The sequence below is a fragment of the Silurus meridionalis genome, chromosome 12 (assembly GCF_014805685.1).
Source record: "Silurus meridionalis isolate SWU-2019-XX chromosome 12, ASM1480568v1, whole genome shotgun sequence".
Lineage (NCBI taxonomy): Eukaryota > Metazoa > Chordata > Actinopteri > Siluriformes > Siluridae > Silurus > Silurus meridionalis.
In genome coordinates, this window is record NC_060895.1 from 3,322,686 (window position 1) to 3,346,317 (window position 23,632).

At 40.7% G+C, this 23,632-nt stretch overlaps 1 protein-coding gene across 2 annotated transcripts in view; it reads left to right on the forward strand.

The window, feature by feature from the left end:
• The first annotated feature begins 15,589 nt into the window (after nucleotides 1-15,589).
• The window catches only part of slc8a2b (solute carrier family 8 member 2b), a 55,280-nt gene continuing 47,237 nt past the window's right edge, over nucleotides 15,590-23,632 (forward strand). For both annotated transcript variants that reach the window (XM_046862250.1, XM_046862251.1), the window contains exon 1: nucleotides 15,590-15,784. The gene's annotated coding sequence lies outside the window, so the exon portion shown is untranslated. The remainder of the gene's footprint in view (nucleotides 15,785-23,632) is intronic.

A 23,632-nucleotide genomic window follows, 5' to 3' on the forward strand; every position in this document is an offset into this window, starting at 1 on the left:
TCTCTAACACACACACACACACACACACACACACACACACACACACACATACACAGAGACATCAGACCATAGTCGTGTCACTCTTGTTCATGCAATTCGATGCTATTCAGCTGTCAATCAACTTCACATCTTTCAACTGCCACCGCACCGAACAAAGCGTTTGAAGCGATGAAAGCTTTCGGCACAAAAACCCCAAAAACAAAAAGGAAATAACGTTTCTGCTCTCAAAAGCCATAACACGCAAGCAAATCCTCATATATTCGAAAAAACAATATGAGTAACCTATTAACGCCCGCCTCAAAGTGCAGTGATAAGTCAGTGTTCAACAAATTGCCCTTAAAATGGAAAAAAACCGAAAAAAAATAAAGAAAATCTGAAATCTCCGCACTCCTATCATGACCGCGAAAGGACATGGTCGGTTTTGTTTATTATCTTGGCAGAGAGCCCTCCCGCTACCTTTTCATCATCCCCTGCCTCGGCTTCTATTCTTTTTCTTGTCTCTCGCTTCATTGATCCCCATTTATCTCATCAGGTGAACCTTGCTAGGTGTAATGATTCCTTAAAATAAATTCTTTTGAGTCCCAGGTTTGAGCTGCCAGCATGGAATTTCACACACTTTTGCTGTGTCCCTCTGGGCTTCCTCAGGGTTTTCTGGTTTTCCTCCAAATTTCCAAAAAATAAAAAAAAATGCTGCCACTCTAAATTGTCCCTAAGAGTGAATGAATGCAGGGTTAGAGTTAGAATTAGGGTGGGTTAGGGTGAAGGGTTAGGGTTAGGGTTAGGGGGTTAGGGTTAGAGTTAGGGTTAGGGTAAGTGTTAGGGTAAGGGTTAGAGTGGGTTGGGGTCAGGGTGGGTTAGGGTTAGGATAGAGTTAGGGTTAGGGTCAGGGTCAGGGTCAGGGGTTTGGGGGTTAGGGTTAGGGTAAGGGTCAGGGTGGGTTAGGGGTTAGGGTTAGGATAGAGTTAGGTTTAGGGTCAGGGTCAGGGGTTTGGGGGTTAGGGTTAGGGTGGATTAGGGTTAGTTAGGGTTAGGGTCAGGGTCAAGGTTAAGGGGTTAGGATAGGGTTAGGGTCAGGGTCGGGTTGGGTCAGGTCGGGTTAGGGGTTAGGGTGGGTTAGGGGTTAGGGTGGGTTAGGGTCAGGGTTAGGGTTAGGGTCAGGAGTTACGGGTTAGGGTTAGAGGTTAGGGTTAGTTAGGGTTAGGGGTTAGGGTTGGTTAGGGTTAAGGTGGGTTAGGGTCAGGGTCAGGGTTAGGGTTAGGGTTAGGGTTAGAGGTTAGGGTTAGTTAGGGTTAGGGGTTAGGGTCAGGGTCAGGGTCAAGGTCAGGGGTTAGGGTTAGAGGGTTAGGGTGGGTTAGGGGTTAGGGTCAGGGTTAGTTAGGGTTAGGGTCAGGGTTAGGTTAGGGTCAGGTTAGGGGTTAGGGTCAGGGTCGGGTTGGGTCAGGTCGGGTTAGGGTTGGTTAGGGTTAGGGTCGGTTAGAGTTCAGGGTCAGGGTTAGGGTTAGGGTCAGGGTTAGGAGTTAGGGTAAGAGGTTAGGGTTAGTTAGGGTTAGGGGTTAGGGTCAGGGTCAAGGTCATGGGTTAGGGGTTAGGGTTAGAGGTTAGGGTGGGTTAGGGGTTAGGGTCAGGGTTAGGGGTTAGGGTCGGGGGTTAGGGTCAGGGTCAGGGTTAGGGGTTAGGGTCAGGGTTAGGATAGAGTTAGGGTTAGGGTCAGGGTCGGGTTGGGTCAGGTTGGGTTAGGGTTAACCCTAACAGGGTTCTTGAATTATTGAACATCCCATTAAACATGTAGTCACCATATTCTGTTACCTTCACTCATCTGGGAAGATGTTCCACTATATTTTATGGAGATTATGTTGAGATTTCGCCACATTCAGCTAGAAGGATGTTCGTAAAGTCAGGTGAATGAGGTGAGGAGGTCCTGGGTGTGTGATCTCTATTTTTTCATTCAACTGTCCTGCAAATTTCGTTCCCAGTAACGATTTCCATTATACAAATCACTTTTGGTTTAACAATGAAACCAAGAAGTTAATGATGTGTATTTGTCGGCGATGAGCGGCGTGGAGCGACTGTGGAAAGGATAAAACTCCCTTAGATGGTATGAGGAAAAAACCTTGAGAAGAACCAGATTTAAAAGGGGAACCTATTTTCATTTGGGTGACACCAACAGTGTGATTATAAATCTTTAAAACGTTACATTACCTTCCATTGGGCAGTATAATCATCTAAAAATCGAAGCGTGACGTCACACACCTCAGAGTGAACGCAACGCACTGAGCTTCCATGCAATTTAAATTCCTGCCTCACACTCGCTGTTCCTTGGATCGGGTCTGATATGAAAAATCCGAGGATATTGAAAGAATGAATCGTGTTTAAATGGAATCTTTGCATAAGCACGAGATAAACAACGATCATATATAACATCATATATAACATTATGACCACCTGCCTAACATTGTGTTGGTCCCCCTTTTGCTGCTAAAACAGTTCTGACCCATTGATCATTAACAGCATGAACTTCTTTAGCAGTTTAAGCAACAGTTGCTCGTCTGTTGGACCACACGGACCAGCCTTCGCTCCTCATGTGCATCAGTGAGCCCACGACCCGGTTGCCAGTTCACCACTGTTCCTTCCTTGGTGCACTTTTGATAAAAACTGACCACTGCAGACCATGAACATCCACAAGAGCTGCAGTTTTGGAGACCCTCCGACCAAGTCATCTAGATGTCCCAATTTGTCAAACTCTCCCGAATCCTTACGCCCATTTTTCCTGCTTCTAACATCAACTTTAAGTACAAAATGTTCACTCGCTGCCTAATAAATTATTCCACCCACTATCAGGTCCGTGATGAAGAGATCATCAGCGTTATTCACTTCACCGCTCGTAATGTTATGCCTGATCGATGTAACTAGCATTTGTTATATTGTTATTTCTTTTATTACCTCCTTCCTGGGCATGACGCCAAACCAAGGCCACGCCCATCTTTTTAGAGAAGGATACGCAAAATGAGAACTATTTTCTCACTTTTTATTCTATCTGCTGATTCTTTCGATCAGAACACTAGCTTGGGTTAGTGTGTATATAGTGTGGATATGTCTATATCACACACACACACACACACACACACACGCATACATACACCTTTACACAGTTCATTCAGAGAAGCTAAAAGGTCAGGCAGAGAAGCTGATAATTATGTGTGTGTGTGTGTGTGTGTGTGTGTGTGTGTGTGTGTGTGTGTGTGTGTGTGTGTGTGAGACAGAGACAGTACAATGGCCTTTCCTCACCCCTTTTTTAACATTTTTATAAAATCATAATTCTGATGTAATACACTATGTTGGACAAAAATATTGGCACACCTGACTTTTCCAGCCAAATGTGCTTCAACAAACATGCAAAACAATTGTGTTGAGTGAAAGATCGCCTGTTAAAAAGCCCCAACCCTATTGAACACCTGACTGCACCCCAAGGCCTCTTCATCTCACCTACATTTTTCATCTCCTCATCTCACCTAGATTTTACTTATACCCTTATGGCTGAATCAAATCTCCACAAAATCTAGTGGAACATCTTCACAGAACACTGGAGGACATTTAAACAGCACATGGAGACTAAATGTGGAACGGGATGTTAAAAAAAGTATACAAATTTGTTCAGGTGTCCACAAAACATGTGTCCATATAGTGTATATTGTTCAAGAAATCTCAAGAAAATGATGTCATTTATCATTTAAAAAAAAAAAAAAAAAATATATATATATATATATATTTGAAAATAACGAGACTGTAAATAAAAAATAACGAGACATAAAAGATTCAGCTGAAAAATTTTTTACATTAAATTAGATCATTGTCTTTAAGTATTCGCACAGAATAATGCACAACTTTTTTTTTTTAAACTTATAAGTGTAATATCCTGAATATTATTACATAAAATAACAAAAATGTATGTATTTACATACCTAAGAAAATAATGGCTAAGAAATATAATGAGACTGTAATTTAGGCAGCTAGAGGGCGCCCTCCTCTGGTCTTTAAAAACAAAACAAAAAAAAAACAGGAAGGTCTGTGCACTCGATGATTCCTCCTGCACCCTGATGCTACATACAACCATAATCACAAAAACAAAAAACACATGGCTAAGGAGTAGTAAGTGTCCTCGCCACATAATGTGCATGTGTGCAACCTGGTGCAAACAGTGCAAAGACAACAAAAGAGACTGCAAAGACAACACAAGAGAGTGCAGGACAACACACAAAACACAAAATAGCTCTGCTATTTGTGAACAGTTTATGGTAATGAGTTGATGTAATGTGAGTGGTACTGAAGACATGGGTGTGCGAAGTGAGTACGAGTGTTTGTTGAGTCTGGATTGTACAGATCAGTCACACAGTTGTGTGTGTGTGTGTGTGTGTGTGTGAGTTCAGTTTAGTTTAGTTCAGTTCTTTGTTTTAGAAGCCTGATGGCTTGAAGGAAGAAACTGTTGCACAGTCTGGATGAGGCGGCCCGAATGCTTTAGAACCGCTTCCCTGATGGCAAAAGGTTAAGGATTGTGTGTGAGGAGTGTGTGTGAGCGGTGTGTGTGGTCATCCACAATGCTGTTGGCCTTGCGGATGCAGCGTGTGGTGTAAATGTGCATAATAGAGGGAAGAGAGACTCCGATGATCTTCTCAGCTGTCCTCACTATCCTCTGCAGGGTCCTGCGATCCGAGACGGTGCAGTTCCCAAACCAGGCAGTGATGCAGCTACTCAATATGCTCTCAATGGTCCCTCTGTAGAACATGGACAGGATGGGGGGAGGGAGATGAGCTTTCCTCAGCCTTCTCAGGAAGTAGAGATGCTGCTGGGGTTTCTTGGTGATGGAGCTGGTGTTGAGTGACCAGGTGAGGTTATTCGCCAAATGAACACCAAGGAATTTGGTGCTCTTGACGATCTCCACGGAGGATCCGTCGATGATCAGTGGAGGATGTTCACTCTGTGTTCTCCTGAAGTCATCAACCATCTCTTTAGTTTTGTCAACGTTCAGAGACGGGTTGTTCTCTCCACACCAGGCTGCTAACCGTTGCACCTCCTTTCCAGACGTTATTTTCCTGTTCTGTCTGCAGGAAGTTACAGCTCTGCCTCTGCCATGTCAATCTGTATTGTGACTCTCAGATTTCAGAAAATAGAACGTAAAATTTCGGAAAATGGAACGTAAAAGAGGGAAAGAAACACAAAACGAAACAAATGCGCATAATCATTCAGCGCCATGCCGGGCCGCATGTGTGTGTGTGCGTGTGTGTGTAAGAGTGTGTGTCACTCATTGTCTCTCAGACGGTTACAGGCTGATACGCCATGCGCTGCCAGATCTCTGCTCTCCTTCTGCTCTAATAACAGGATAAGTGCGAGGTGAGAGCTGAGAACTGCACTCGAGATTGTGTGTTCGCTGTAAATCGGCTGACACGTAGTAAAGAAGGGCATTTCGCGATGGCTGAGAAAAAAGAAATCTATTTGGTCACGAATACACTCACATTACTCACACAGAGTTTTTAAGAAAAGCTGGACATCGAAAAGGGTCGACCAAAACATGAACATTTTTCATGAACTATTTATACTTTTGCTTTTCTTTCCTGCACAAAAACACGCAATTGACGTAAAAGAAATGCACAAAATACAAATGAATATCGAATATTGATGGTTTTTATAGCCGTGGTTTAATAATGATGGTATTAAGAGATGGATTGATTCAGGTAGGACACCAGGCAGTGGAGGGGTGTATGGGGTGGGGGTTGGGGGGTATTTTCTAATTAATGTCTTTTAATATAGTAATCAGAGGTGGGAGGTAATAAAGTACAAATATTTTGTTAATGTACTCATGTTCTTTCCTGGTATCAGTATTTCACTTCACTATTCATTTTTTTGGACGTTTTACTTCCACTCATTACACAAATATCTGCATTTCTACTCACATTTTCAAACCAGACCAGTTTTATCTTCTCATTACCCTGTTTTAAGTCCATCAACCTGTTTCTTGTCATTGTGCAGCTTTTTCAATTCCCTGTTGTATCATTTCCTGTCTCTCACACACCACAGATGTAGGCTAGTTTATAAAGCTCACAATTAGCAGGCAGAAGGCGAAAAGAAGTCTGGGGTTAACGTGGATGAGACAGAGGGGGTTAGTGATGACTGAGAACAGACACATTCCTGATCACCTCATCATCATCTTTTCTCTGCTTGTGTTCTACATGGTGGATGTTCAGACTGAATACATTCAATATGTAACACAATCTGAAACTCTTTTATATTAATATATTGATATGACGTGAGGTTCAGTTACCAGCGTGACACTGAAACAGGTAGTAATAATCACTACTTTTTACTTAAGTACATGTCAGAGCCCAAACCTCTTTTTACCAGAGTCTTTTAAAAACATGGGGATCTGCATTTCTACTGAATGAAGGATGGGTGGACTTTTGCCGTCTCTGATAGTAAATGATGCTGGAAAATGTATTTTCTGTTATTATGAATATACAATAAAGGTTCGATAAATGAACAGTGGCTACAGAAATTCGAGTGTTTGACAGTATCCCGCTGATTTTATTACATTTTAGGAATGATGTTTATGATTAAATAGTCTGAGAAAGCCTCTCGCTCAGCGATTATAGCTTTTCACATTATGTATGTGTAAATGTTTACATTTTTTTACAATTTGGAACGATCATCATGTTTATCGGAAATTCAGCTCTTCTGGAACCTTGGGTTGATCGTCAGATTGTAGCAGAAAAAAAAAAAAATTCCCAGCAAACACCATCAATCATGGCTGCTATAAACTACAGCTCCCGAGCTTGTAATTGAGCACAGGTGTCGGCAATCATACGCACACACTGACTAGCTAAATATAGTCTCCATTTTCATGTTTGTTATATGTTATACTGGTCTGCTTTGCTACTTAGTTATTGATCTGATTTGGAGTACAATATTGTCTAGTTTAATCTGTTCACCTAACCTTGGCATGACCTTGTTATACTATTTTACTGAGATTTTAGATTACTGTTTTTGGATCATTCCGCCACGAATTCTCAAAAACTATTTTACCTGCACTTGCATCCATCTGTCCTGACTGACATATTGGTTTTCTGAGTCGACTCCAAACATCACTATCATAGCAAATCACGAGGAGGCAAATCAAAAGCGAATACAATGTTTTGCTAAGCTAGCCTACAATGTGTTAGCTACTATACTGTAATGGTATAAAATATCGTGATCTAGGGCGTATTAATACCAACTAAATGTTTGTCTCGACAGAAAACAGTCAAGCTAGCCGGAGAGTTTTGTGATTTTGAGTTATTATCTTCTGCTTCCACAGACCAGCTTGGTTTGCTTGGTGTGGGTGGTGCAGCAGGTGGCAAGCGTGAACATGAAGTCTGCTTGCACACATTTAAATTGGGAATTGGATTACAGATTTGTCTCTTAATTCCATAGAACATCCATTATGCTTTGTCTTTCATTTCATTAAACCGAGGCAAATGAACCGCCTTGTCATCCGAGTCATTTATCCAGTCCTAGAAAACTAAATTATTTACACCGATGGATATAATGAATATACATTTACACACTAAATACTCAGAACTAAGCAGAACTGTGTGATGTTCTATATGGTAATGGTTGGTTTTGGGGGTACAAGCTGGCCTTAAACCTTCTGGCTCTACTGGGAAATTTCTGTAGCTCCTCCTGGAAGGATGGAAGTAGGTTGAGCAGTTTGTGACTTTTTTGATAGAATCCAGGTCTGGGCTTTATGTAGGCCAGTCAAGTTCTTTCACATCAACCTCATCCAGCCATGGCACAGTGAGGATTCATTGATGATCTTGTGGACTCTGAATTTCTACAGGATGCTCTCGGTGATACAGTGATGGAAACCTGTTAAAATCCGGTGGAACAAGTAAACTTTCTTCAGTATCATTTATATTTTTTCAGGAAATATAGATGCTGTTGGACACCCAAGAACTTAAAGCTGGAGATACACTCTACTTCAGTCCCAATGGGGTAGATAGTTGAGTGTCTGCTGCTTTTTGATTTCTAGAAGTCCACAATGAGCTCTTTGGTCTTTGGAATTTGTGGTTTTGTCTTTGACCCTAAAATTCTTGGTTTTTTTTGATTGGTTAGTCAGCATCCAGGCATGCAGGGTCCACTACATGCAACCATCATGTGCATAAAGGAACCAATTGATAAATGCTCTAAAATGGATGACATTTTGTTTAAATCATTTTAAATAGAGTCAGACTAAAGCACTGACCCTGTCTCAATCTGCTCTTCTGAAGGACATTCCATTTGATTATATCATTGGTTTAATAGATGTTTGAGAAGATTGAAGAACTTTGTACAAGATCAAACTGAAGTCTATAAAACCTGCAGATGTTTCATAACTTTTGTTCACGTCCACCGGAGAGAGCGAACGTAACTGGTTTTGCTATACTGTGAATTGAATTAGACTTTTCTCGGGATACCGGGATTCATAAAGGAGCTGATTGTTCTTTAATTAACAATGTGGCAGAAACCCTCCCCAGACGACTGTTGCTTAAGTGATTACACGAGTCAAATGGGACCCTGAGATTTGAAAGCAGGGACAACACAAGGTAGGACAAAGGTATAACGAATTAGCCTTGGTAAAATCGAAGTGTAGAAAAAAAAATATGGTCATTATGGAGCCAAAGGTTAAAAAAGATAATAATCAGAAAAGCAATAAAGTAATCCAAAGGTTATTTAAATTATTATTACATTTAACAAACTTACTTGATTGGCAAAAAACCCTTGTGCTTATACAGGAACTAACCAGGAAATGAACAGGAAATGCAGACATCTTTTAAAATTCTTTTTTTTAATTCTGTACACATCTTTTACTGTTAGTAGGGTGGTTCAACGAAAGGGGTTCTGCAAATTGTAATTGCTATTTATATGAGTTATGTTGTTTAATTTCGGTCCTGTGCCAATGGCGATATTATAATCACATTATTTAAAATGTTTCACTCATATATCATTATGCGTTGTATATCTTTTGTGTGTACCAGGGGGTTTCAAGAGTCATTTGTGTTTATGAACTCAATTAGTGTACATTCTACTGGCTTTCTTGGACGCTGAGAGTACATTTATACATTTATACGATACAGATATTGTCAGGAATTCCCCTGCCACGCCCCCTTCGGCTACTGTCAGACTTCGGCATTCCCCAAAGCACCTCGCTCCTTCTCCCGTGCGTGCCCCGCCCGCAAAGAGCTGCTCGCAATCGGGCTTCATGGGGAACACCTGACTCCCATCTACTCGCTCATCAAACCGCCAATATAAACCCCTCATTCACCCAAACTCAGCGTCCGTTATTATATGTTCATGTGTGTTTGTGTAGGTTCATGGTGGTGTGTGGTCGTATGTATGCTGCTCCCGCTACATACCTTCTCCTCCCGGACTCCTCGCTCACTCCACAGCTGCGTATACCTTCCCCAGCGCACCTCGGACTTGGACTGCGGTTTGCCGGATTATCCCGATCTACGCGGGTATTTTGTGTTGGCTCTGCCTTTTGTTAAATAAAGTTTCTGTTTGCCGTTACTCCGGCTTCCGCCTCCGTACCTCGCCTAACAGATATACGTAGTTCAGGGATGTGTGGGCCGGTTGAGTTCTTCCACGCCAAACTCCAGCCATGTCTTTATGGACCTTGCTTTATGCACTGGGGTGCAGTCATGCTGAAATAGAAAAAGGCCATCCCCAAAATGTCCTCTCAAAGTTGTCCGCATTGCATTGTCCAAAACGTCTTGGTCTGCTGAAGCATTGAGATCATTAAGTAAGGGGTTGTGCCCTCGGATATCCAGCTCCATAGTATTACCCTAACGTGAGTTTAAATGATCTTTGCTTTGGGGCTGACATGTTGCTATTCCAAAATGCTTCCACTTTCCTATAATACCACATACAGTTGACTGTAGAGTATTGACCAAGGATAGAATCTGTCTGTCTGTCACTTTTAGACCTTTGGTTATTTCACCATGTTTAATTTGTTTTTAAACCCACTCCATTGTAGTTAGTTGTAGACTGTATACTTTAATAAAAGAAGTTGTTCCTCACACTTGCCCATTATTCCTTTTAACATATCAACTTTGAGGAAAAAAATCTTTCAGTTTAAGTTTAAGCTGCCTCCTTTATACAGTGGGGGAAAGAATTATTTGATGAATTTTTATATTAGGTTTATTTTAACATAAAGAGAAGGAATATAAAGGGAAAAAAGAAATGTAATTAAAATAAATTAATTTGTATTTGATCAAGGAAATAAGTATTTGATCCCGTACCAACCAGCAAGAATTCTGACTCCAACAGACCCAAATCAGTCCTGTCCTTTTAAGAAAATACTCCTAATATCAACTCATTATGTGTATAAAAGTCATCCATCAGAGAATCAACCTCTTCCATTTAAACCCCTCCACCACCATGGGAAAAACCAAAAAGCTTTCAAAGGATGTCAGGGACAAGACCTGTAGACCTGCACAATGCTGGAATTGGGTAATACAAACCAAATATGCAGAGAAAATAAGGCTATAAAGTGCACCGAAGGTCAGTCCAGAAAATTGAATAGAAATCCAACTTATTCTCAGTGAAACTGCATGTTCAGCAATGGGGTGTATAAATATAAATGGCTCTTAATGATAGTGGCAGGAATAGAGCATGGGTAGGCGGCTGAAGGTTTATGGGTAATGACAACGTGATGGCTCTTTTTTTGCACAGATACAACATGTGGAATTATTAGTAGGTAATTCATTCACATTGTCTAAATGGTTGAAAATAAAAAAACAGGGGTCTTCAATGTTTTTTACAGGTCAAGGACCCCTTATCCGATAGAGACATAGGACAGGGACCCCCGATAAAAAAATGTGACAAACATTTTATACTTTAAAAAAATACATGCATCATAACAAACATATATTAGTTGTTCACAGTCGGTTTTAATTTGAATAGATTTTCATACATTTTCTTTTGACTATCAAGTGGACTATTGTATTGAAATTCAGTGTTAAGTTTAATAGAACTTTAATAATAATAATTATAATATTTTTTAAGTTAAATATTTAATCTTTGATGCTTTTGGCCATGTTTATTCCTTTTTTTTAAACAAAGAATTATTTGTGATTTAACATTAATTAGCTTGACATAAGGAATTCATTGTCTCAGGGACTGAATAAAACAATACCAGGATAAGGAAATGGAGTGACACACCTCTGTTCTAAATTTCTAACCATTTTGTAAGCCATTTAAGACAAAACTTGACAGCTGTAGGTGAGGGTTCAAATAGCTGTGTTTATGCTAACCAATCTAAAGCAGAAAATTAGCAGGAAATAAAATGTCAAACAGCAAGAGACAAAGCCTCTCCAGCCTCTCCAGCAGGGATGTATTTAATCAGCTCTAGTAGTAGCAGGTACACTAATGTCTTTGTTTGGTAACTCTGATTAGGCCATTCGTTTCAGTCTTTGGGTGTACGTGAGCTATTAACGGTACACCATATTTTTGTTGCTTTGAGCTATTTGCTAACAAGAAACACTGAAAATTTATCACCAGGCTATTCGATTTGAGGTGGAATTCTATAGCTGACATGCACACAAGCATTAGAGAGAAAATCAACATTTGCTTGGCGGTATACTTCCCATGTGCCTGAATTAAATTTGATTTACTAGGTACGACATTGTCATAGCATAGCCTATTAACTCTACCAAATTGGTGCCTTGGCATTAGCTGAGGCTCAGTGGCAGCGTGTTAAACTCAAATATGGGACAATTTGCATTTTTTCCCCATATACTACTTCCACATGACTAATATGTACCATGTTTATGCAATGGTCAAGCAAGAACCAATTGGTAGCACTGCATTAATACACAAGTAGGTTTTAGCACATACAACGTCTGGCCGGGTTCAAAGTCTCTCACCGAGTCCTGAGGTCTTTCTATACACTTTGGAAAGTCTTTCCACGTAGAACATCAATGCCTGATTTGGAGATACAACAGCCCTTGAATCACATACATCGACACCCTAAGATGAAGGACCAAGGCTAGGAGAATCATCAAAGATTTTACTACTCTGGAGACACAATTTTTCTCAGGACTCTGATCAGGAATGTGTTACTGGATATTGAGGCCAATTGGAGTTTCTACCCTCCTAAAATTTTCTCACAATGTGTAGTTTCTACATATACACTATATCCTTTATTACAACAACCTAATTGATAGATAATAGCCTTTATTTGTCACATATACATTAGATTGCATATCCCAGCTTGCTCGGAGACTGGGGTCAGCCATTATTCGGCGCTGCTGGAGCACAGAAGGGTTAGGCGCCTTGCTCATGGGCCCATGGAGCTGGATTTTCATCGCCGGGAAGAGGGCAATGTTCGTAGGAACCACATCTGGCAAATAGGGTGGGTGGGAAGGAAGATTGTGTGGCTTGTTCTCAGACGATCATCATGTACAAGTAGCTGAATGGTTTAGACATTTTCTGGGGTTTAACTCGTTAAAGGTCTTCCTGATCTCTAATTGTTTTCCAGTGATGTTCTCCCGCTCTTGAAGCACACGTACGGACCAAAACACCTCAAACAAATCATTAGGGCAGAATTGCCCAGTTTCACGCAAAATCACATCTTTGCTCTTATACTGTCATTAGTGCACTACCTTAATGTGTTCACTTTTTTGTTGTCTTCCTCTTGAATCATTTTCCTATTTAAACAAATTTCAAAGTAGTTTCCTTTTTCATGAATTCCTAAGCTTTATTTCACTGGTGCTCATTTGACCTGTCCTGGATTTCATCTGCCACCTGTTTTGTATTCATTGAATGAGGGACCTTGCCTTCACCAAGCAAACCACAACTAGAAAAATGAGAAAGAAAGCTCAAATAAGGCCCTTGCGAGTACATTTCTCTGTTGTAGTTTTGCTTTAGAGCTTCCCCTCAGAGTTACATCAGTGGTGTGGATAAAACACAGACTTCTATACACACGTCCTGATAAGTGGCTCTATTTGTCAGACGAGTGTGGCTAGAGTGTTTAGCTATTGTATTCAATTCTGTAGGACTTTTGACCTAAACGTTAACACAAGGCAGGTTTACAGGAACCTGTGCACTTGACATGAATAGCAAGATGAGGGTGACACTGACATGGAACAACTGCCTGTTATATAAATTGGAATTTTAGCCAGAGATCAGGTTTTACATGTGGGATTAAACCGGAATTTCCAAATGGAAAGAATGCTCAAAAGTGCCATTAGGAGAGTAATAATAAGACATGGATGCGAGAAGGACCTGGTCAATGTCTGTTAGAGATTCAGATTTAATATCATGACCAGTTGTTTGCTGTTTGGACCTGTGGGACACCCCTCACATTTCAGCTACTATTTTACTATCTAGTATAGTAGTATATAGTAGTATAGAAATTAGATGTAGTAGTCAATAGTAGAAGTAGTCAATGTGCAGTTTGTGTAGCAGTACAAATTTACTGTCCTCTGAAAAATAACTCGACATACAGCCAGCTGGATCTTCATCTCCTGGGAAGAGGGTGAAGTCCACAGGAGCCAAATCTGGCAAGTAGAATGGGTGCAGAAATGAGATCCCGTGGATCTTACGCAAGTTGCTGAATGGTTTCGACATTTCCCGGCGGTTGAGCTCATTGAAGGTCTTCCTGATCTCTCGTCATCTCCCGGTGATGTTCTTCCGCCACTCAAAACACCTCGGAGGACTCGTTGCAGCATTTTTGAACCAGACAAGGGGAAGTTCATCGTCATGAAATGAGATTTGTGGCTTTTCTGTCTCTTCTCAATATTGTTCTCAATAAGTTGTAGTCAAGTTTTGAATCTCGTTTGTGGACATATAGTCTTCATTTGTTTTGTTTAATAACCTCCACTCTTCTGGAAAAATGTTCCACTAGAGTTTTGTGGAGATTCGTACTCGTTCACCTACAAGATGGTTAAAAAACCTTGGCTACTCATGTAGGTGAGATGGTGAAGAAGCCTGGGGTGCAATCAGCGTTCCAATTCTTTGTTCAATACGTTTGAGGTCAGAACTCAATAGAAGATCTTCCAGTCCAACCCATATAAAGCGCATCTTCACGGAGCTGGCTTTGTGCACAGTTGTTGTCTTGATGGAACCGGTTCCAGGTTCTCTGGAGAACTCGCTGATTTTAACCGACCCCCACCTTTCATACAAGCCCCGCCCTCTACCATCCTTGTTTTCCATCATGAGAGAATGAAGGCACTTCATTAGGAAGCATTGAAATCTAAGTGGAACATTTTCCCAGGAGATTGAAGGTCATTATAAAAGCAAATCGAGACGAAATGGATGGGATGATCAAACAGGAAATACAAATCGTATGTTCAGGTGTCCACAAAGTTTTATCCATACAGTGTATAATGATATTAAGATTCATTGAACCATCGCAGACAGAAAAAAAACACACTAGACGTGACGTGATGTGCGAAAAAAACCTGCACTAATCCGCATTTTATTTTTTCTCCCAGTCAACAAAAAAAAAAGCGTTCGCCATTTGCTTTCCTGTCTCATCAATTTAATATAATCAGGAAGCGGTGGAGAAGGAGACGGTGTCAGAGCCAATCAAGCATAAATCAGGCTTTTAAACGTAACAAACTGCTCAAAACAGGATTACTGTGCATATTCTCACTGCTGGAAAAAAAGCACACACAGCTGCCAAATCCCAGCCTGGGCCACATTGGGGTGGCCAAAAAAATTGGAACACTCGTCGTGTCCATGCGCATGCGCTTGCTCAGCAAAAACAGAACAATTGTATTAAATGTTCTTTGGATGCTGTAGCAAGTTTTTTTTTTTTCTTGAGACCCTGATTTTGACAAATGTTTTTAGATTTTCCAGTTCAAGACCCATGAACCTGTGCCCAGGACCCTGGCATGGAACATAATAGCTGTTATTAGCTAGAGCTTTAGCAGCTAGCATAGTCTGATTTGAAACATCGAAAAAGATCAGATTGAAAGTGGCTTCTGATGCACTGTATTTCCAAACTTTTGGTCATACCTTATGACATTTCATACAATTTGTACTTTTGTTTTGCACGTCTGAATACATATGCACTAATTATACTACCACTTTAATCATTATCTAATATATTTTCTCTTATTTTCTGTTTTTTTAAATTATATTCCCTTTTAATTTAATGCAGAATAAAAAATCAAATATTCTTGAATCTTAAAATCTTTAATTTGAGGCCCTTTGAGCATTAAAATAAACTCTGCATCGTCTATTTAATTGAATACATTTTTATTTTCATTTCATTTAAATAAAATATGATGAATGCAATCAACGAAATTGCTGGCAATGAATGAATGAATGAATGAATGCATTTGTTTGTGCACTCTCACGCTCTGCCTCTCTTCATAATAAATCTGGGTTGGAGAAAAAAAAAATCCCAAGCAAAATGCGCGTGCTCATCACTTTGCTCTGCTCAGCACGCACGCTCGCGCTCCACTGAACTCCCACCCTCCCTCCATCCTTTTCTCCTTCTCTCTCTCTCTCTCTCTCTCTCTCTCTCTCTCTCTCTCTCGCTCAATCTCTCTCTGTCCTTCCTGGCGCGCGGCTGCCCGGATGCTTGTCAGCGCGAGCCACCGTGCAGGCAAGAAAGCACTGAGTGTGAACGTTGTGACAGCGCGTGCTACGATACGTCTTAGAAAACACACACATATTTATATAGAAAAGAGAAATACTGGAGAACCCAGCACCATGCACGCGCCTGCTCTGCTTGCTTTGACCTGCACGCGATATTATTCATCTTAAGGTAAGAATCATGATGATAATAACAATATAATATTTTGTATTTATTTATTTATAGTATTTATGTTGTTGTTATTGTTGTTTTTTAATAATGATCTTGCACAGAAGCTGCACGGACTTGATCGACGCATGCAAAGTTTCCAGTTCGGCTTGCGTTCTCACGCGCGATTTCTATTTTTCTTTTAATACGTGGTGTCCATAAGTTTGCATGGACATAAAGACAGGACTTCCTGGGACATCGCTGGCACTTGTGACTTTTTGTTTTGTTTTTTGTTTATTTTGCATTTGACAGAGTTGCGCGTGCACTGCGTGCGAGCTCACGTGCAAAAAAAAATGTTCGGCGAGTGCACGCGGGAGCGAGAAAGCGCGCGAGCGAGAGAGAGAGAGAGAGAGAGAGAGAGAGAGCTCTGGCTCGTGCGTGTGTGCGTGCGTTCATTATTGATGGAGCCGCTCGCTTTAGATTGCGGGTGCAGTGCGATTGATTATGCATTCAAGCCGTGCGCGAGACCGCTCCTCTCTTCTTCTTCTTTCTTCTTTGTTTTTTTTCCTTCATTTTTTTTAAAATATGGAAAGCATTGAGGACTTGTGTCGGTTGCATTGCATTGTAGACTTGATAATGATGATGATGATGATGATGATGATGATGATTTTGATGGCGCATTGATAGGGTGGGTGGATGCATGAATGGATGGATGGATGAACGGATGGATGGATGGATGCATGGTGGATAGTGGGTGGTGCTGAAATGAGTAGTCGGGACGTGACGGGGATACACCATACAGAAAGGGCTTTCCTCGTGTATATGGAGTGTTGCTGCAGAAAGGGTTTACCCCTCCCTCCGTTTATCCCTCCTTCCTTCATCCAGCTCACTGCACAGCACAACAGTGTCCTTGTGCTTGGAATCCTTTCCTATGCTTTGCACACTTCAACTGCTTCTGATAACTCTATACTGATAACATGATACTGGGCAAAAATATTAAATCTAGCTTTACACACATACACACACAGTAACACACAGACATAAATATATATATACACACACACATACTCAGCTGGCTGGATGGGTGTGGTGCAGTCCATCTCTTCAATGCTCTGTGTTCTTTCTCCGCTGGGACCCGTTGCTGGGTTTCCTCATCAAGCCAATTACTTGCTTGGTTGGTCTCAAATAAATTGCTCAAGTCACACACACACACACACACACACACACACACACACACACACACACACAATCCACAGTAATAAAATCAAGTACATGAAGAGTGTATATAGGGGTGTGGCTGTCCTTTTTTGAGTACTGAATATATCAGGAAAACACTGACAATTTTTTTTTTACACATACCATATTCAATCCTTCCCTTTCCAGTTCCAAATGATAGATGATGAAGATGATGATGATGGCGCACTGATGGCGCATTGATGGCGCATCGATTAAATTGAAGCGACAGGGTGTGCACAGATTGGACAAAAAAAAAAAAAAACTGTCCATGGTGCTGAAATGTGTTATTCCTTATGCACTTTTTTTTCTTGATGATCTATGAACACATGAAGACTTTCATGTGGTGGAAAAACCCTCGCAAACGCGTTAGGATGCCTGTAGACTTCGCCCATAAACGTGAGCTCAATACTTCCTAAGAAAAAAAAAAAAAACACCTTCAATAATGTTGTGTGTTATCAGTCTTGCATTACGTTCTAATAGCTTCCACTACACATCCCATTACAAATCATTACACCGTTACCAAATGGTTTCCAGTTTATCGCATTAGTGGGAAATCATTACCTTCACACTAATTGGAATCCGGATGGTTCATAGCGTCCTAATGGTGTCCAGTAGATTGCAACAGATGGTCTACAAGCTGCCAAATGTCTTCCATTGGTCCTTGATGGTATCGCATGAGAACATGCATACCAAAAGTAGGCATCCTATAACCAGGACGACAGGATTATACCATTACACGTTCCATTAAAAACCAGAACAGTTCCAGTACACATTAAATTTTTTGAGTGATAATAATATACACTATAAGAGCAAAAGTATTGGGACACTTGTGTCTTCAAATTAATACCACAAAGTTGGAGGCACACAGTTATATGGGATGTCTTCAGATGTGGTAGCATGAAATGCCCCTTTTCACAAAGCCAGCTCCATGAAGATATGGTGTACATGGTTTGGAGTGGAAGATCTTCCTGCTATAAAGTTCTGAACTCAACCCTATTGAAGTGGATAAATTAGAACATCATCCCCAGGCCTCCTGAGCTCACCTCCATCAGTACTTGACTTTAACAACTGTCTGATTAAATATCTCACAAATCTTCATAAAATCTCCACAAAATCTATGGAACATCTGGCCAGAAGAGTGGAGGATATTATTTCAGCAAATAGGCACCAGATTTGGAATGAAATGTTTACAAAACATTTGGTCAGGTGTCCTCAACCGTTCTAACGGGCTGCTCGGGTTTATTTTTTTAATTAATATACTTTGTAAAGCTTCATATACTTCTAGAATCTGGATTCCATACTGTGAAATTTATAGGTGCTCACATTTCAGTACCATTGCTGATTTACAGACCCGCCACTTTTTTTTGGCGAGCGGCCCGTCCTTCATCTCGGGATGGATTAAAGAATTAAATCCCGCTCTTCTGGCACGTAGTTTTAGCTCGAATCCACTCTCGTCCACCACCTCCGCCTACTCCGTCCCAGTGGCTTTCGTCCAGGCTCGGTGGGAGCAGGTGTCTCCCAGTCGGCCGTCGTGATTGGGTGTCCTATCCCCGCTGTGATCATCGTGTCTCCCTTCCTTGTTTGTTTCACAGGCTGGCTACTATGAGAAAACAGTACGTATCCGGTGACCTTTAAAATTCAGGGATGGTTGAACATCACACAGATCACTTCCAGGTCATGATGGAAACTTGCTGACTTTGTGTATTTGGTGCTGTGGTGCATCTGGTGGTGTATTTTTGTTTCTGTCTGTTCGACAAGAGAGTAGTTTTATTGATCATTCAGGAAATAGCAAAAAATGTGTGTGTGTGTGTGTGTGTGTGTGTGTGTGTGTGTGTGTATATATATATAGATTAGGAACATACCAAAATTTCTTTCTCTGAAAATACTTACACTATATGGACAAAATTTTAAGATTTCTATGTTCATTTAAGAACCTCTACTCTTCTTAGAAGATGTTCCACTAAATTTTGTGGAGATTCATTTAGCCACAAGGGTGTTAGTAAAGTCAGCTACTGATGAAGGTGAGGTCAGGAGGCCTGGGGTGCAATTTCAGTTCATCCCAAAAGGGTTAAGGCGCAGGAGATCTTCCAGTCCAACCCATGGAAAGCCCGTCTTCATGGAGCTGGCTTCGGGCAATGTTTTGTTGAAAAAGATTTGGAAAGTTTGGAAATGTCAAGTGTCCCAATACTTATGTCAATAGAGTGTAAATAGTAATTAAAAAAGCACAAAAAGTAAAATAAAATAATTTTTTTTTTTTTTTAGAAAATGAGTAAAAATACTCAAGAAATTACAAATAGGTTCAAATTACTGTTCTATTTTTTGTTTCCTGTTTTTTTTTTTTTAGTTTAGAGAATCAGTTTTTAATTTTTAATTTTTTTTTTTCAGCTCATTTTTGTTCTTTTTTGAATTTATTGTATAATAATAATAAAAAATAATCCACGCCCAATTACCTTTGAACATGAATCGGATGAGTTACATCAAGAAGCCCACCACAAGCTGATTCACTTCAGAGCCATTTGATATTAGAAACACTTGAGTTAATTTTTTTTAGGTGACAATTATAGCAGACAATTAAGCCTTGCTAAACCCTGCTAACGCTAATGCCAGTCTGCTAGAAGTGAATGATAAAGGAGCAAGAGAAAGGTTAGAAGTGCTGGAATAGAGCGATCACTAAATATTAAAATGAGTAAATCTTTTCCACCTTCTCTTAACCATTTATGTGTTCTTGCTTTCTTATTACCTGCCAAAAACACACCCAACACATACAGCAATTTGCCGTCTAATGGTGTGTCTACCGGGGTGAGCCCCCCGGTATTTCTTTGAAATATTCTTGAATATGTAAACATTCCCAGAATATATGGTAATAGTTTGCTTCATTACTGCACAGCCACAGTTTTGAGAACATTTTTGGAGACTGTATTCTGCTGTTTGTACTGGAGTTTTAAAATAAACTTTCTTTCAGCTTCTCCCATTAGGGGTCGCCACAGCAGATCATCCGTATTTATGATCCGCATGTTCGATTTGGCACGTTTTTACGCTGGATGCCCTTCCTAACACAACCCTCCCCATTTATCTGGGCTTGGGACCGGCACTATGGCTTGTGCAACCCTAATGGCTAGGGTTGGTTCCCTGACCGGGGATCGAACCCGGGCCGCAGCAGTGAGAGCGCCACATCCTAACCACTAGACCACCAGGGAACCTGTACTGGAGTTTTAAAATATTAAACATTAATGTTTTTTTCAACAGTATTCCTTCCGATTTCGCCAACAAGTTGATTGCCGTTCAAATCTCCACGTACGAGGTGGTATCAAAAAGTGTAGAGACTAAAAGGTGTTAACTGATGCTATTCTGAGCAAATCTGCCAATGAACAGTTTGACATGACATACGCCGGTATGGAGTCGTTCCAGGTGTTTCGAGGGGCACAAGCAGAAGAACTTCACCGGAAGACGACGAGGGGTTCGGGAAGACCTTCAGTCATTTGTGCATGATGATCGTCGTAGAACAATCCACACGATCTCACTTCCGCTCGGCTTGTGCGCATTCTGCCCTCTTCCCGAAGACAAAGATCCGGCTCGAGGGTCACCGTATTGACACCACTGCGGAAGGTTCTTGACGAGCTTCGCAAAGAAGACAGCGGCAGGAACACTGGTTGGGGCACTATCTGATATCTTTTCTTTATCTTCTTGATCCTTTTTTATCCTAATAATCTTGATTTTCTAGTAAAAACTTTTCCCTCAATAATCGGAAGCGTAAAATATCTCAAGGGCGTTGCGAAAAGAAAAGGTTTCAAGCATCTCCAGACAGGATATTAACTTGCGATGCAAATAACATCTGCGAAATGTGTGTCCCACCTCACGCCCACTGCCGAAGAGAAAAGTGCTTACGGAAGATGAACGAAGTGCAGCAGATAGAAAGTGAAACGATATGAATAAATGATAGCTGATACTCGCTATACGAGGATGTAGAGTAGGTCCTCAAGACTTCACAGTTAAATGTCAGTTCCATTTCTGGTCCCCTCGGGCTGAACGATTCTGACAAGTGCCGAGCGCTCAGCTTTTAACCGTGAGCATATCGTTATTGTTATAATACGCCCGGAATGGGCACGCGAAGATATGTTTCGCAGTTTGCTCATTTGTCAGGAAGAGGTGGAAGTGTTCTCTCAGTAAGTGCCTCGTTCAGGTTGGACTCGAGCTCATTAATATTCGTGTCACGCACACAGCCTACAGCACGCTTACTGCGCACCTGAAAAAATAAAAGAAGTCGTCTGGGGTTTTTTTTGCTCATAACCACTCGTTTGCAAAATGATTTTCGAAGCAAAGCAGGGTGTTTGCATTAGTCTAGACATTTAATGCAAATCTGTAAAAACATGAGAAGAATCACTAAAAGGTGTGTGATGCAATCCAAGATGTCAGATATATCTTTCTACCTTGAAACTGACATTATCAAGAAGAGGGCATGCCGTCCCTCCAAAATAGACCAGAAAGGACTAGATAAAAGGCGCTCAAAGAAGCTGCCAAGAGACCCACGGGCAACACTAATGGGGCTGCAGAAACATCTCGATTGTTCCTTGTAAAAAAAAAACAACTTCATGTCTGAGCTTTAAAATAGAAAGTCTGAGGCTACATCTACACAAATCCTACACATTTCAAAATTTGGTCGAAAAAAAAATAAATTTAGTTTCCAAACGTTTTCCAAAAAATTGCTTATCTGCAATGAAACGTCTGAAACTGATTACGTCTCTGTATTTCGCACGGGCAAAACGTAAGATGTTCCGACCCGTATCGTTTCCGCCTGCTGTTTATTTACATTTCAGCTCTTCGAAATGTAGCTGCAATGATAAAAATGCTTTTTCGAAGTTTTTTTTACAGTCTAAACGCCAATTTCAAATTGATTCGAGAACGTTTTCAAAACGATATGTTTTTGTTGACTGAAAAAGCGCCGTCTTGGTGTGGACGGGAGGCCGTAAAACGGAAAGATATTTCTTACCAAAATGTATAAGTGTAGACATGGCCTAAGTTTCCCATTTCCTGTTCATTTCCTGTTTAGTCTTGGCTTTCTGTTACCTGCTGCGAAGTCTTGCCAATCACCTGAGTTATCTATATTGAGATTTGCTTGCCTTTTTTGTGCCTTCAACTAATCTTTAGATTGCTTTATTGCTTTTCTGATTATTACCTTTTGACCTTTGTCTCCATAATGACTATTTTTTTCCTATACTCAATTCTTTCAAGGCATCCAAGGTTGCACCAAAATGTGGTGGGAAAAAAAATCATTGTAATAAGACCAAGGAAGTAAATTTTGGGAGTCCTGTGTCTTTCGAAAACAGTTAAAATCATCGTTAAAGATCTGGTGCTACTGATGCAGGTTTTGTGGTATCTGTATTTCCCTTTAGCAACAATCGTCAGTGATGTTGTGCTGAAACAAAAGAAAACCCCCCTATAAAAAGTCATAGTCAGTCAGCTTTTATGGTTAAGTTGGTTAAAGGTCTCCTGTGTGAACCTCAGTTCGTTTCTTCCTCCGTTTTACGGTAGGTCCTGGGATTGCTTGAGACTTAGAAAGCTACTAGATGAATGTCAGACCTGGTTCAACTTGACACCTGAGCTTGAAAATCTGAACATAGTCATTTGACAATCTCATACTTAATTACTATTGTTTCCTGACTTAGCAACACCCCACAAACCAAAAAGAGACGACTCCCGAATGGGTTTGAGTCCTGGTTCAGGTGATGAAATTGTTGTTTTTTTTTAGTCACAATGTCCACCAACAGAGTGGTAACGTTTTTGTAGTTTTGACGGAAGGGCAATGTACTTGGCTGGACAACGTTCGTGTTTACTTAGGTGGCAGTAGTTCCAATTAGTGAAAAGCACATCCCTTCTTGCCGCTGGTGGTTCAGTGGGTTGAGGCCAGTGGCTCTCTGAGGATACTAATCACGACTCGAGTCCTGGTTCAGTTGATTCTTTTCTGCTGTTAGAGGTGTAAATAAACCCCCTATAAAAAAAAAAATCCTCTGTCAGTCTTGGTGGCTTAATAGGATAAGTTTTGTATGCAAATGTTGAGCATAGGCCGTGTCCTGGTAATGCAACCGTTGCTCTAATTGTCTTCTTTGTGCATCCTGTCTGCTAGAAGTATAAAACAAAAGATAAACCTTTAAAAAAAAGAGCTGTAGGCCATGTCAGCTGTGATGGCTCAGTGGGTTAAATGTGTGTACTGGTCTTGGGGCTGAACCTCAGTTTTGTAATTGGCTTCAGAATGCAGTAAGTGCTGGAATTGGGTAGGATAGTAAAAGCTACCAGGCGGAGAAAGATAAATTAAGGTCCAATTTAGGACTAATGAGCTTAAAGATTTAAGAGCTTTAGTTTAGAAATCCAGTCATATTCCTTCGTTTAACATTTAATCAGGAACAATACTGGAGCAAAGTCTTGTAGTTTTGAGGTCGGAGGCATGAGGCAACTCCCAAATTAGTTTAAGTCTTGGTGATACAAGTGTTTGTCTAAATAGAAATTGCTCTCTCTGTGGCTCAATTGGTTTAGGCTGATTCCAAAGAGTGGTTCAAGTCCCATCTGTGTTTTCCTTTAGCAATGATTTCCATTGTTGCTGATCTAAAATAAAAGATAAACCCCCTAAAAAAATGTCAGTCA